The sequence below is a fragment of the Galleria mellonella genome, unplaced genomic scaffold (genome assembly GCF_026898425.1).
Source record: "Galleria mellonella isolate WM207_F2 unplaced genomic scaffold, CSIRO_AGI_GalMel_v1 utg28, whole genome shotgun sequence".
NCBI lineage: Eukaryota > Metazoa > Arthropoda > Insecta > Lepidoptera > Pyralidae > Galleria > Galleria mellonella.
Genome location: NW_026442064.1, coordinates 6,628,919 through 6,643,291, shown reverse-complemented (window position 1 = coordinate 6,643,291; position 14,373 = coordinate 6,628,919).

Sequence of the window (14,373 nt, the reverse complement as noted above, 5' to 3'; positions counted from 1 at the left end):
GTTCGTCGATGAGGTTTGACACGTTAGTGAATACCAATTACCGCAGCGCTGTAGTCACGGTCGTTCGCAAGGCAGAACAGCCTACATCTCGACGGCGGGCGCAGCGTTGCGGTAGATTTTTAGTGAATAGCATTGCAGCAGTGGACAGTTAAAGGCTGAAGGATTTTAATGGAATTTAAGGTCTGTTAATATTTAAGAAGTAACAGAATCGTTTAATAGTATCAGATGGTGAGATAAACAACAGTTAGCAACTTATAACTAACCAAAAGAACACTAACGGTACACCAAAAAATAAGTAAAGAAATATGAAGGTCCCAACCTGGTTGATCTCCATGGGACGGCGGACCAATATGCCTCTGAATTTACAAATATAATAAATAAAATAATTCGAGTTTATCTCACACTTGTCCGGGTTTTTTTTTTTTTTTATACAATCTGTATATTTATGAACTCATATTGGTAAATGCTAAAATGTGTAACATATATGCCAATGTAATATATAATTATTGAACGTGTATGACATTACTTTACTGTATTTATATTTATCTAATTTGTTACATAAACGTACGATTATGTAACAAATTAGATGTTGTCGATTGATAATGCAAATAATTACGTATTTGTTTGCACTATTATTTTTCAGTTAACAAAATGCGTTTGACGAAAATATTGCTAAGTTATTAAAAGAGAAAAATTGGCTCACTGCAGTACTAAATCATGTTGCCGGGTTCAGACACCTACAACAATACTGACACGAATGCTTGAATTTCCACCAGAGTGATAATAAAAATTATTTGTATTATTTTTATCCATACTAAGGGTTAGGTTAGTAGGTTTCTTGACAGTCTGCGGGGAAAGCATTTTATGATTTGCAAATGTTTATTCTATTGCTTATGATACTGATATATACTCGTATTATATGCGATACGATGGAGAAGGGATGTTTTGTACGATGTATTGATTGACAGAATTTATAACTGCTGTTTTAAATATATGAATACAAACTTTTTGGAGTTATTTTATAATGTATTCTGTTGGATAGTTTTAAATTTTATACACAATACATCACATCACATTAGAAACCTTTAAAATTATCAGTGTTTCTATACTATATTATGCATGTATTATACATATAAACCTTCCTCTTGAATTACTCTATCTATTAAAAAACCGCTTCAAAATCCGTTGCGTACTTTTAAAGATTTAAGCATACATAGGGACGGACAGACAGCGACTTTGTTTTATACTATGTAGTGATACTAGCATAAGAATAATTTATTAATAGGATACTAGTTTATAATTGTTTATAATAAAAAAATAGCCATAGTATTATATAAAAATATTGTTGAGTAGGTATTCGTATTATCATGCTATGTTACGGAAGCGTTTTCACAATTTCTTAATATTTCTTAAATGGCTTTGGAAAATATTTACAATTTTTTTTTTATAAAGTCAGATCAAATAATCTTAACATAGAGGATTTTGTACAAATTTAATCACAGAACATACATTATTATTACTCCATAAAAATTCTATTATTACTCATTACAACAATTATAGGTCATATTTTCTCTAAAAAATCTTTTAATAATCTTGATTACATTGTTAATAAATTTTGATGCACAAAGCTGTATCACAAAAAGAAACAAACTTATATACAGCTCACCTATCGTAGAATACTTATTGTCAGCTTCTTTATTGACAGTTTCACAAGTATAAATTGTTCATTTAATTTCAGAAGCTGCCCCCATAGAGTTTGTTAGACAATTTAAACCATAGCAATGTCTACGTTGTGGAATTTGTAAAATAAGGTATTTCAAATTCTTTATTCGATTTTTAATTATATTGTTTGTTTCAATAGAACATAATGACAATATAAACAAAGGAATAGTTGAACCTACAATATCACAGTTTGCTGAAGTCCGTCAGTTTTCACAATTCTTGATTATATTTTTATACTACTAAAGTATTATAGTCTACTAAAGTATTTAGTATATTTTTTATTAATTTAATTACATATTATACAGACTGTAAGGGACATGCTGGCAAAAACTGAAACTGAAATCAGATCATTATTCCGAACTGAAAACCAATGGAAATTCTTATGTAATCTATGATATTTTATCATAATATAAAGAAATAATAATATTTTTAGTGAAATACCAAAAAAAAGCAATGTATTATTCGTATTAAAATTCTACACCGAGATTCACGGAATCAGAGGGCCTACCATGAAATATTTTTCGAAATTTCGGGGACTAACGAAATAGAAATTTGATGTTAAAATTACATAATACATGCCGTTTAAAATTTTAAAAATGTTAAAATATCGTTCCTCTGGACTGTTACGATAGGATTTATGATGAATGAAATGTTAAGCTCCATTTACTGGGTCTATTTCGTAACGAACAAAAACACGAAATTGAGTCCGAAAATTCGGAATATCATTTCATGGTAGACCACCAGCTGTTTGAGATCAACGCCACAGACGTACGAAAAATACTGAAGGAGAAGCGGCCATTGTGGGTATTCATCTGAATCACCTGTTTTCGTTATGGCCAACCTGTCCCTTCCACCCTGTAGATTGATTAAGAGATTGATATGTTGAGTATAAGAATAATATAAATAAGTGAATTTTGTTTTATATTGTGTAATAATGTGTTTTTATATAATAGTTATATGTATGTGTTGAATTATATGTGTATTAATTATTACATCGCATAAAAATTTAAATAAAAATATGTGGTTTCATTTCATTCTTTCATCCCAATTTATTGAATCCCAATCTTTAATTATTATATTGTATATAATACTTGAATTATACATATTGCTGGTCACATAATTAACATAAGAGTGAACTGTATAATAATTTGGTAATAATTTTTACATTAAAAATAATTCCACTGTGTCTGGGAGGCAGTAGGGAGTAAAACAATATCTACCGGACTAGTATTTTGTAACGTTTGAATAGAAAAAGGAAGTAATATTACCGCCAAGATAACAACTTACCTACCCGTATATTGCCAACACCTAACATTGTATACGGGGGGGGGGGGGGATTGTTAGTAATGGTGACTGCCAGTCCCATAGCAATAAACCCTGCCATGTCGATCTCCCCGTGGAAATCTCCTCCCCTGGATACTATCGTGTTAAATGCCAGGTGTATCTATCACGATGGGCTACTAACTGGTCTACCTTTTCATTCTCATCTATCATCCATCACTGGTGCTCCGCCAGCGTATACCGTTAGCGCAGGCGGGGTTACCATTCTATTATTATCCACTAAAAACATTGCATACGATCCTTATTGATAACTACTAGCCGAGTTTTGCATGCCTGCCTGCCTAAATAAGGTACGAACGAACCATGAATGAAAAATTTGTCCATGATAATGAAACTATCGATAAAATCGCTTCGGTCAGCGTCCATATGAGAAGGAACAGGACAGCGCATGTTAATGTGGATTAACAATTCTGTCAATAAATTACTTTGTCTAGGGGGGCTGTTTATAATATAAGATGAAAATGGTATCTCTGTGTAAATTATATATTTTTATTATATTATAATATAATAAAAATATATAATTTATTCAAACAAATGTAATAATAAGTATGAATAGTGATTTTTTTATGAATCTACCGCCCAGTTCGGACTGCAATTTCAGCTGAGAAGAACAGGCAAAAATATAGCTGTTGATTTTTTCAAATAAGTCTCTATCACAAACTTCGTATTGATAAAAAGAAAAAAATATATAATTAAAAAGCTACCAAGCTACAATCAATGTGTTCTTGAACAGACCAGTCACTACTTGAAGCACCATGGATGAACCAGTCATCATTGTGTTTAACTATAACCTAGGGAGCCTAACGAACCGGCCAACGACGACGCCGACACCAGCGTGGTGGGCATTCAATAGACCCTTTCATTACAAAATTAAAATGTTAATTTTATAATTAATTTAATAACTTTGTGAATTTTTTCAAATACTATACAGATCAGTTAAATAACAAAAAAATCATCATTTTAAAAGATAAATAATTTAAATTTGTATCTCCTGTCACTGAACAATCTTCAATTTTACTTACTAGTAGAACAACGATGAGCTTTTTTTTTCAAAATTCTTAAGGATGGTTCTTCTTATGCAGTTGGATATCGTTTTCAAACCATAATCGTTTTCAAGTCTATGTCTTTATAAGAAAACTAGTTGACCCCGTAAACGTTGTTTTACCACTTATTGCGAAATATAAAAGTCGCGATTAAAATACAGATTTTAATCGCGACTTTTATATTTCGCAATTATTTTTATTGATTACAGGTTGATCGTAAAACGATGAAAATTTAAAGTATCAATGCTAAATTATAATAAAATAAAAATAAAAAAATTGTCAAAAAAATTAAAAAAAATATTTTGGGGTGGGTCACCGTTATCACTTACGGGTATTAAAAATAGATGTTAGCCGATTCTCAGATCTACCCAATATGCACACAAAATTTCATAAATATCGGTAAAGCCGTTTCGGAGGACTTTGGTAACAAACACCGTGACACGAGAATTTTATATATAAGATACATCAGTTTAATCAGCATTAAAATGTTATTTTTGGATTATATTTATCTATCTCAGTATTTTTTTTTTTTTATTTTGTTTAGGACATGAGTTGCGCCTGTTAATTGGTACTTGAGTATCAATTTACATAAATAGTAAATTGTATAACATAAAAATCCAACTTCAATTATGATAAAATCAGTTATTTTGATTTAAAAACTAAACTAGTAAAACGATTTTAATAAAATTTTCATAGGACCAATCTGCAAGTAAGTTTTCAGATAAAGAAAGAATTTCTAAATAGGTTACCAATTGACGGAGTTGTGATGTAACAAATATAAAAAAATACAGCTGAATTGAGAACCAAAAAAAAATTTATTCTCAATAAAGTTTTTGAAGTCAGATGAGAATTATTTTGTTATGGGTAAAAATGGAATTGTAACCCGTCTGTGTTAAATTATTATTAAAAATTTAGGTGTGCATAATATCGGTATCGCGGGGAGAGAAGGGACTGTTAGTAATGGGAATTAGTAGCCCCATCGCTAGCAATATACTAATATTAGGTTGATCTCCTCGTGCTTCCCCCTGGAAACCATCGTGATTGATTTATTGTTAGATTCGTCACGGTGGGCCAACTGACCTGCTTTATTCTCACCTATCATCTGTCATTGGTGCTCCGCCAGTGTATACCAATAGCACAGGCGGGTATACCATTCCATTACCGACCATTAAAAAAATATCGGTATTATAATAATATCTATATATTGAGTTCCCTTCGACATTAATGGCGGAAAAATGGTTTCTATTTATTTTCAAATCTTGCGTACAGGTCGGATATTCACTTCAATTGGGTTATTCATTTTTATATTGTATATTTCTGGGGTGGCTAACTTAATTATACCTAAGATTTACTATTTGGTGACGAAAGTCTGTGCGATCTATCAATTACATACTTCTTAAAATCTCAAATGAAACGGTTCAATACACAATTATGCAATATATTGTGAAATATTTTTTTATTAAGAGGTACAGATGGGCAAAGCACCGGGTTTAAACCCGGTGCTTTGGTAAAAACCCAATAAACACCCATAAACTCCCATAATCACCCAAAAAAAATAGGTTTTTACGTATTTTTTTGAAAATATGTAAGTAATACCAATAAATTATTTTTATAAATTGTATTGATCAATTCTACAATATTAAATAAAACGTTAACTAATAATATTTCAGGAAATTTTAAAAATCTATATATAATAAAATGAAAGTAATTAATTTTCAGTGTTTTCATGTTGCAGTTGATCAACATGTTGGCCTTTTGCTTCCCGTAGATACTTTAAAATTTCTTCATAACACCTCGTTCGCACACATGGCCGTATATATTTAAATTCTTGAGCCACTAACAGTCCGAAATACTCATTTCTTTTATCCTCTTCTCCATAAATTAAGCATTTAGAACAGTTTGTTTCTTCTTTCAGTAAATTTTCTTTTACTTTATCCTCGTTTTTTTTCTTTGTTGCGACGACGCTGGGTAAATCATCTGGACACTGGGTCTCACTATCGCCAAATATATTTGGAGATCGGCTTCGGCTACGGCTTGGCAGACATTTTTTTCTTTCTACAATTTTAAATTAAATTTATTAGAATAAATGCTTCGAACACACGCGATCTAAGTACCTTTTGTGTTTATTATACCTTACCTACCTAGGTATAAAAAGAGTACTTACGTAGATTTTCTTTTATTAACTGTTTTATACGAAGATCTTGATCTCTCAAATTAGCATCCATTTTACTTCCAGTGATTATCAACTAAATTAATAATCCACAAAGTATTAAATAACGTTTTTATGAAATATTTAGCACAAAAACAATACCCTTTAAATATCGATCGTCAGTAACTGTGGCTGACTTACCTATATTCTAGCAAGCAGGACTGCCAGATGTGAAGGGGAAATCCCCAATAAATTGTTGCATGTGACTGATGATGTGAGCATGTTCGTTTCATAATAAAAATGTTGCCAGGTAACCAAAAAGTCGTATGTTTTTGTGCGAATTACGATCATAATCTTTACGATCGTACATTAAAAAATAGACAAATAATAGTATGAGTACGATTTAAATCGTATATCTCTCAACCCTGCTAGCAAGACAGCGACAAAATCACGTTGCATAACAATGTAGCCCAAGCTTATATCTTATGAAATATACGGAAGAGATACGGACTTAGAAAAAACAGAAATGTTGTTCTTTGTGGAAGTCATTGATGAAATTCTATGTATTTTAGCCCGCAAACTTTCTTCAAACAAAAACAGCGCCATCTAGTATCGAGTTCTGTAATTATCTCTTTGTTTATGGATTTGAAGTAAGACCGCCACGCATGCAATACATTATGACTGGGGATTCCCCTATTCGTCGACGCTGAATATGAGGCGACGACAATCACTGTCAAACGTGTTCACTATTACTCTGACTCTGGTAACGTGACTTCCTGGTAACGTGTTAGGTAGGAAAAGCAGTAAAAAAGTGCATATTAAGGGAGCAGATTTGAAATAATATTTATACTTAACAAGAAATAATTAAAGGTAAGTGGATTTTTGAATGATACAATTATATCATGATCACTTAACAATTTTAACTTAAAATTAGATGTATTATTACAAGCTTTTATTTAGCTTGCGTTATGTAAATAAAAGTATGTAGGTATGTTCGTATGTTGATGCAATTATCCTCAATCCTCAACCGACTGGGATAAAATTTTCCATACACGTTTATTTTGGATGATAGTGCATAGTTAGCTGAGAGTCGTCATTGGATAATAATGGTGGATAGCCTAAGATGTGTACTAGATATTTATTTTTAACATAATATGCGTAAGTACCTAATCGAATTAAAGAAGTTGCTGAGAAAAATACAGAACAATACGATAATAAACTAGCGTCTGCGTTTAATCCTCCGAGGAGATGTAATTTTACAAAGGTTTTTTGTATTTATTTTATTATTTTTTTAATAAATTTATTGTAAATAACAAGAAATAATCATTGTAAAAAAATAGGCACTCTATTGTTGAATTTTCGTCAGACCAACTAATCATCGTTCATTTTTTTAGGTTCAATGGGGAGACCTAAAGATTTACGCATATGGGAGCACTACCGTACTTTACCAAACAAGTCTGTTTCTTGCAAGCTTTGTAATAAGGTCTACAAATTCAGTAATGCTGCCAAAATGCTTCAACATCTTATCACTTGTCCAAAATCTCCAGAAACATTAAAAGACTCTATGAAACTTATAAAAGATAGCTCGTCCAAAACCAAAATGTCTGGACTGTCAGAGATAGAGACAAATGATTCTTTTATAAGCCCCTCGTCGTCTGCTAACACTACAATAAATGCTGAGTTTCAAGACACCGATGATCATATAAAAACAGAATTAGCGAGAGCTATATTTGTAACAGGGACGCCATTATCGATGGTGCAACATCCTTTATGGATACAATTTTTCGAAAAATTGCAACCAAAATTTAAAATACCTTCACGTAAAGCTTTAGCGACAAAATACTTAGATAAAATATATAGAGAAATGCGTTTTGAGTTAAATGAGGAACTAAATGCTTGTAGTTACTTACACCTTCAGTGCGATGGCTGGTCTAATTTAAGAAATGAAGGAATAATAAACTTTCTTATATCAAAACCTCAACCTGCATACGTTAAAAGTTTGAATACAGAAAGTAATCCTCACACTAGTGAATACCTTAGCCAAGAAGTTGAAAAGGTAATGAAAGTGTATGGAGCAAATAAGTTTCTTGTACTTATTAGCGATAACGCTAGAAATATACAAAAGGCATTCGAATTAACAAAACTCAAATATCCACATGTTGTTCCTCTCGGTTGCTGTGCACATATCCTTAACTTGTTGTGCCAAGATATTGTAAAGATACAAGAAGTAACTGTGTTTATTATGCAAGCCATAAATATAATAAAAACTGTTAAAAGGAGTCAACGATTAAGTTCCTTGTTGATAAAATCAAGGCAGGGTGAAGATTCTACACAAACACTAAAATTGCCTTGTGCTACAAGATGGGGAAGTCATGTTACTTCGTTAAAAAGTTTGAAAGCAAATAAGATAGCTTTGCAAATATTAACAGTTAGAGAAGATGTGGTAATTTCAAGAGATATTAAAGATTTAATTCTAAGTGATGATTTCTGGACGAAGACAGGGGAATGTATAAGTATTTTGGAACCAGTCACTGAAAGCATATTTTACTTAGAGAGCGACCAGAATCGTTTGCATCGCACATACATTACATTTAGAGATGTACAAGCTAAGATACGTTTTGCATTAAATGAGATTTCGACATTGAGCGAAGAAAGCAAACAGCAGATTCTAACATCAGTATCTTCAAGATGCAATATGGCAATGAGGCCAATACATTTTGCAGCATATATTCTAGACCCCAGGACTCTAGGAGTCGAACTTACTCAAGAGGAAGAACTTAAGGGTATGGAGTTTATCTACAATTTAAGCCAACACTTAAGTTTGTCAAATGTAATGGCAGATTTGGCGTGTTATAAAGCTAAAGAAAACTTTTGGGCCAGAGGATTTGTATGGAGCTCATTAGATAGCATTGAGCCCCTAATATGGTGGAAAGGTATTTGTGGTTCCACTGAGTTAAGCAAAGTAGCGATTCGTATTCTATCAGCTCCTGTACTTCGGCAGCCACTGAGCGTTCCTTTAGTATCCAAGGCTACATACATAATAACAAAAGAAATCGACTTACAACTGAAAGAACTGAAAAAATTTCATTCATTTGTTATAACTGGAATCTTAAACATAAAGCTGAATGCGAGGACATTCAGTTTAATGAAGAAAATACCTTAGAAGCTTTCATTGAGCAAGTAAATGAACATAACAGTTTAGACGAAATAGAGCCTATCGAACCTATACAATTCATCGCTTGTAATAACTCTGAATCTGACAGTGATTGACTGTAGTTTTACATTTTACTTTCATCTCTTTCTTAATAAACTCAAAATCAAATTAAAAGTTTTTTATTCTGTAGGCTGCATAATAATATTGTCTATGTCCAGTATAGTGGACGTCTTGCGGCTGAGATGACGATGATGAAGTACAAAATCATAAACACCCAAAAATTTGGGTGTTTATGGGGTTTAAACCCAATAAACCCAAAACACCCGGTTTTTACCCACCAGACTTTAAACCCACCCAGGTGGATTGCCCATCTCTATTAAGAGGTAAAACTGAAAATAATTTTTAGTAACTATTTATTTATTTTAATATGAGTATTGCCTCTGAGCATCTTCCGCTAGATTAACAAAATATTATATATTTTGTCTTGCTATGATAGACATTGTATTCAAAATATTCTTATATGTTATCCACCTCTACTATCATCATCATCATATCAGCCTTTAACTGACCACTGCTGAACATAAGATTTCCCCTTGGGTCGGGGGGGGGGGGGGGGTTACCAGCAGTTACCATGGTTGGCAGGTGGATTCGAACACTATAAACTGTTTTACAAGGAAACTGTATTTCCAAATGAACGGAGTTGTAAACTTAGCGCTTAACATACATTTTACTACGTAAAGCTTGCTTACGGACGAATCACTGTTTTGATTTATCAAAACCATTCATTATTACGAACTATTTGTACATATGTCGATTTACTGTTATCTGTCCACTTAACACTTAAGTTGGTAACACTATTAACTGTCTGAAACGAATCTAATTGTTTTTTACTATAAACACTGCACTAAAAATCCATTATTAATATATTTGTATATGTAGCGGCGATATAGTCGTCAGGAGCAAAAAGGGAATAAAGACAAAAAATTATAATGAATTATTACAATGTTGTAAAAAACATACACCCACTCGCCAGTTCGGAAATCAATTGCGTTAATTGTTTGAAATTCAAGTCATTCCGAAGTCCGGTGTGGTGCCGGTGGACGCCGATATTGACGCTGCTCGCGCCGCCACGCCGGTGTACGAGCAGCGAGTGGCTACTCAGGTGGGTCTTCAAATAGGGGTGGCGGGGGGCAGACCGCTAGGACGGGAGAGATCCATCTCGGAGGAATCGGCGCGCATTATGGCGCGGGGGGTTGAGCCAGAGACTCGGGCGTTCTGGATATGAGGATGTAGGGTGGTGAGGGAATGACACACATATAGTGGGATAGGCGTCTTGTACGCAGAGCCCGCGGAGATTGGGTATTTTTCCTTTGTTATAACCCGAATACGCGGTTTCGGCGGGGGGTCTTTTTGCGCGGGGATTGAGCGTGAGAGCGAGGGTGAGGAAAAGACAGATGCCTTTCCGCACATTCTCTTGTCGTCGTGCGTCACGTTAGTCGATGACGCCGACGACGACGAGGTGGTAGGTACGGCGCGCTTGGTCGCGCCGGAGAGGGGTCGAGCGGAAATTGGCGAGATGAACGCCGGTGAGGGGGACCGGGGGGTACCCCAAGACGCGGCAATCACAGGTATTCGCCATGGGATCCTGGACGATCTGGTCGACCCTCCGGCGAATGACTGACTAGAGCGGGGTCCAAGGCCTAATGCTGACGGAGGGATAATCACAGATTTAGAGGGATCAAAGAGATCCCTCTTAAGAATGAGACGAGCGGGGGCGCGGCGAGGGCGTCCCCGCTGCGACATTATGTCGTCGTAAGTAAGGTAAGTGGGGGGGAAACGCTGCGAGGAGGACGGTGAGGGAAGGTATTGACGAGATGCTGATGGAGTGCCAAGGGACAGACGATTTCATCAAAAAATAACTGCCCTTGGCTCGTGGCTCCCGGCTGCGTCTGCGGTCGAAGTAGACGGAGTTTCCGCAGGTTAAAACGCGGGGCGTGTGCGGAGTTGTAGCGCGGAGTTGCGGCGCGCAACAGGTTGCTATATGTCAAAAGATAAAAACTTAATAGTATGGATAAAAATAATTAATTATTACACCAGTCTAAAGTCAAGCACTCGTGTTATGACTTTTAGTCTGCGGTGAAACAATCATCATCATCATATCAGCCTTTAACCATCCACTGATGAACATAGGCCTCCCCCTTGGGGGCTTTTGCCAGTAGATGCCACGCTTGGCAGGCGGATTGACAACCGCAGTTAGGCTTTTGATGATGTTTAAAGAGGAACTCTGCTACCTATCGTAGCAACTACTGGCAAAGCGATCCGGACTCGGTTCACACGGGTAGATAGAATTTTCGAATATATAACTATGTTACTCACGAATAACGTAGCCTTTTTATGTGAAAATCGTTAGAGTAATTTCGCGTTTATGCATTATAATCAACTTTTTCCTCTATAATATTAGTATAACTTAGGCAAATATATAAATGTGAAAAGGAGTTTATTTCTTTTTTACCAATTAGCGCCTAAGTAGGTAGTATAGATAAAAAAATTAAGCACTTACCGTCTTCTGCACATTCGCGTTTCAATTAAGACTTGGAGGAAGACGCTGTGGCTGACTCCTGGTACAGATCCTAAGAATGTTTTGTATTCACATTTCACAGAATTTTCTATATTATCAGTAATATTTTTTAAGGTTACCCATTACAAACGAATAGAATCTTCCCTCTTTATATTACTTTAGCATTAAAAAAATGATAAGTTTAGGAATTTTAAAAAAGATTATCAATTCTTCTGTATTTTTTTTTTAAACTACAGTACGCAATTACGTCGACAATTCAAAACCATTTTAATAGATTTTACAATTGACGGCAGCTTCTGTATCTATTGCGAGATGGTCAGTTGCAAATGTTGTACTAAGGATGAATAGTAAATTATAGAATTAAACCGAAATAGACAACAGACTTAAAACTAAGAATCTATTTAAGCTATAAAACAGAAATTACACAAATACATAATCAACATAATTTGTTGAGTCTCCCGCAACTGTGTTAATATGGGAAACTAAAATTTGTTGGCATTTTGATCCATGTTTGTTTGTTAAAATTATTCATATTCCATATGTTTATTTCTATTCCATAATGCTACAATAGGTAGTGAGTATTATGAATCATGATGGGCGCAGCAAGTAGCAATTGAAGAGATGGTCTTAATGTATGTTTTACATAATTAAAGACTGTGTCCAACAAAAAAACGGACTTCAATTGTAACAAAACCATTTATTTTGATTTAAAAACTAAACTACTGCACCGATTTTGATAAAATTTCTGTGGACTATATGTATATGTATGTATATTTTCAGATAAAAACAATAATTTTCCTAATTGGCTGTGCACTAATAAGTAACAAACATTAAAAATTTAACTGAATTGGGAGCCGTCTGTTTTTGAAGTCGGTTGAAAAACAAATTTGATTCGTTTTATTTTATACAACATCAGTAATAAATTTTATTGTAGTTTATATTTATATAAAATAATATATTAATAATTAGGATACTATAATAATTTTGTATTATTTTTATTAATAATTTAATAAACTATTTATTTTTTTAATATTATGGTACAGCACTTATTAATTTTATTACAGTTTATCAGAAAAATACTTATTTACGTTGTAATAGAATTTATTTATTAATAGTTTTATAAATTTGTTTTTAATTAATTATTAGAAAATTTCAAAATCACAGAAAACATGTTCTATTAGCATTCAGTTTATATTAATGCGAAACACCTTAAGACTATTTCAATTGTATTAAATGTGTAAAGTTTTGTCAATTTTTATATTTTTTATTGGAATTATAAGAGGGCTAGGCGAATGCGTTGAAAGTCTAAATCGGGGAATATTAACTTGTTTTTGAGTCGTACATAATAATTAGATTTTACACTTTCTTTTTTATTGTATAAGTCAGGATATTTGTGAACAAATTTACAGTTTTTTAGAATATACAGTACATGGAAGAAGTAATATTTTAATTTTTTATAAAGTAAGATTTACAGATATCTGTTTGTTTTTTGTTTGCAAATAATTTTAGCTTTTTTTTGGGGATTAAAATGCTAGACCAGTCAACGCTATTTTCCCAAGCATTAATCCCGTAGCTCAGGCATGAGTAAACGTAAGCATAACCTCATCAAAAACATAAATGTGAAAAGGAGCTAAATTCAATATTACGAATATGCGACGGGGGAAAGGGATTGTTAGTGATGGAGACTGAAAATCCCATTGCTAGCAATATACCCAACCAGGTCAACCTCCTCGCGGTCCTAGAAACTATCATGGTTATTTTGTGATGAATTCATCATGATGGGCTAACTGGCCTGTTTTCATTCTCATCTATCACCCTTCACTGGTACTCCGCCAGCGTATTCCATTAGCTCAGGCAGGATTAGCATTCCATTTTCACCCATCAAAAAACAAAAAAAATATGCAACGTTTCTACTCCGCCGAAACAATAATTGAGATTTATAGGGGTACCAAGTTTAATGTAGAAAGTCTTAAAATTTGCAAAATATCAAAACATGCAACAGTATAAAATAAATTTATATAACAATTTCTTGTTTCCTGGTACTATTTCCATGTCTGCTATTTAATAGATTTCGTAAATTTTAATAGACAATTATTACCACAATGTGTTAATTTCACTTGGAATGTAATTTAAGCTCAAGTTTTGGCTTGAGTAGTTTTAATCAAAAAAATCAAAAGTTTTTTTCTAACATTTGATGTTTTAAGTAACGTGTGTATAATATCAATCCAACAGTATGAGTACAGTACAAAGAGGTCGTACACTAACTTGCGTGTGACTTAATGAAAATTAGAAAAAAAAATAAAAATAAAGCCTGTACATAAAAACTAGCTAGAAGTTCACTTTTCTTCTTATAGGGCTCCCAGTTCATGTTTGTGTTAATATTTAA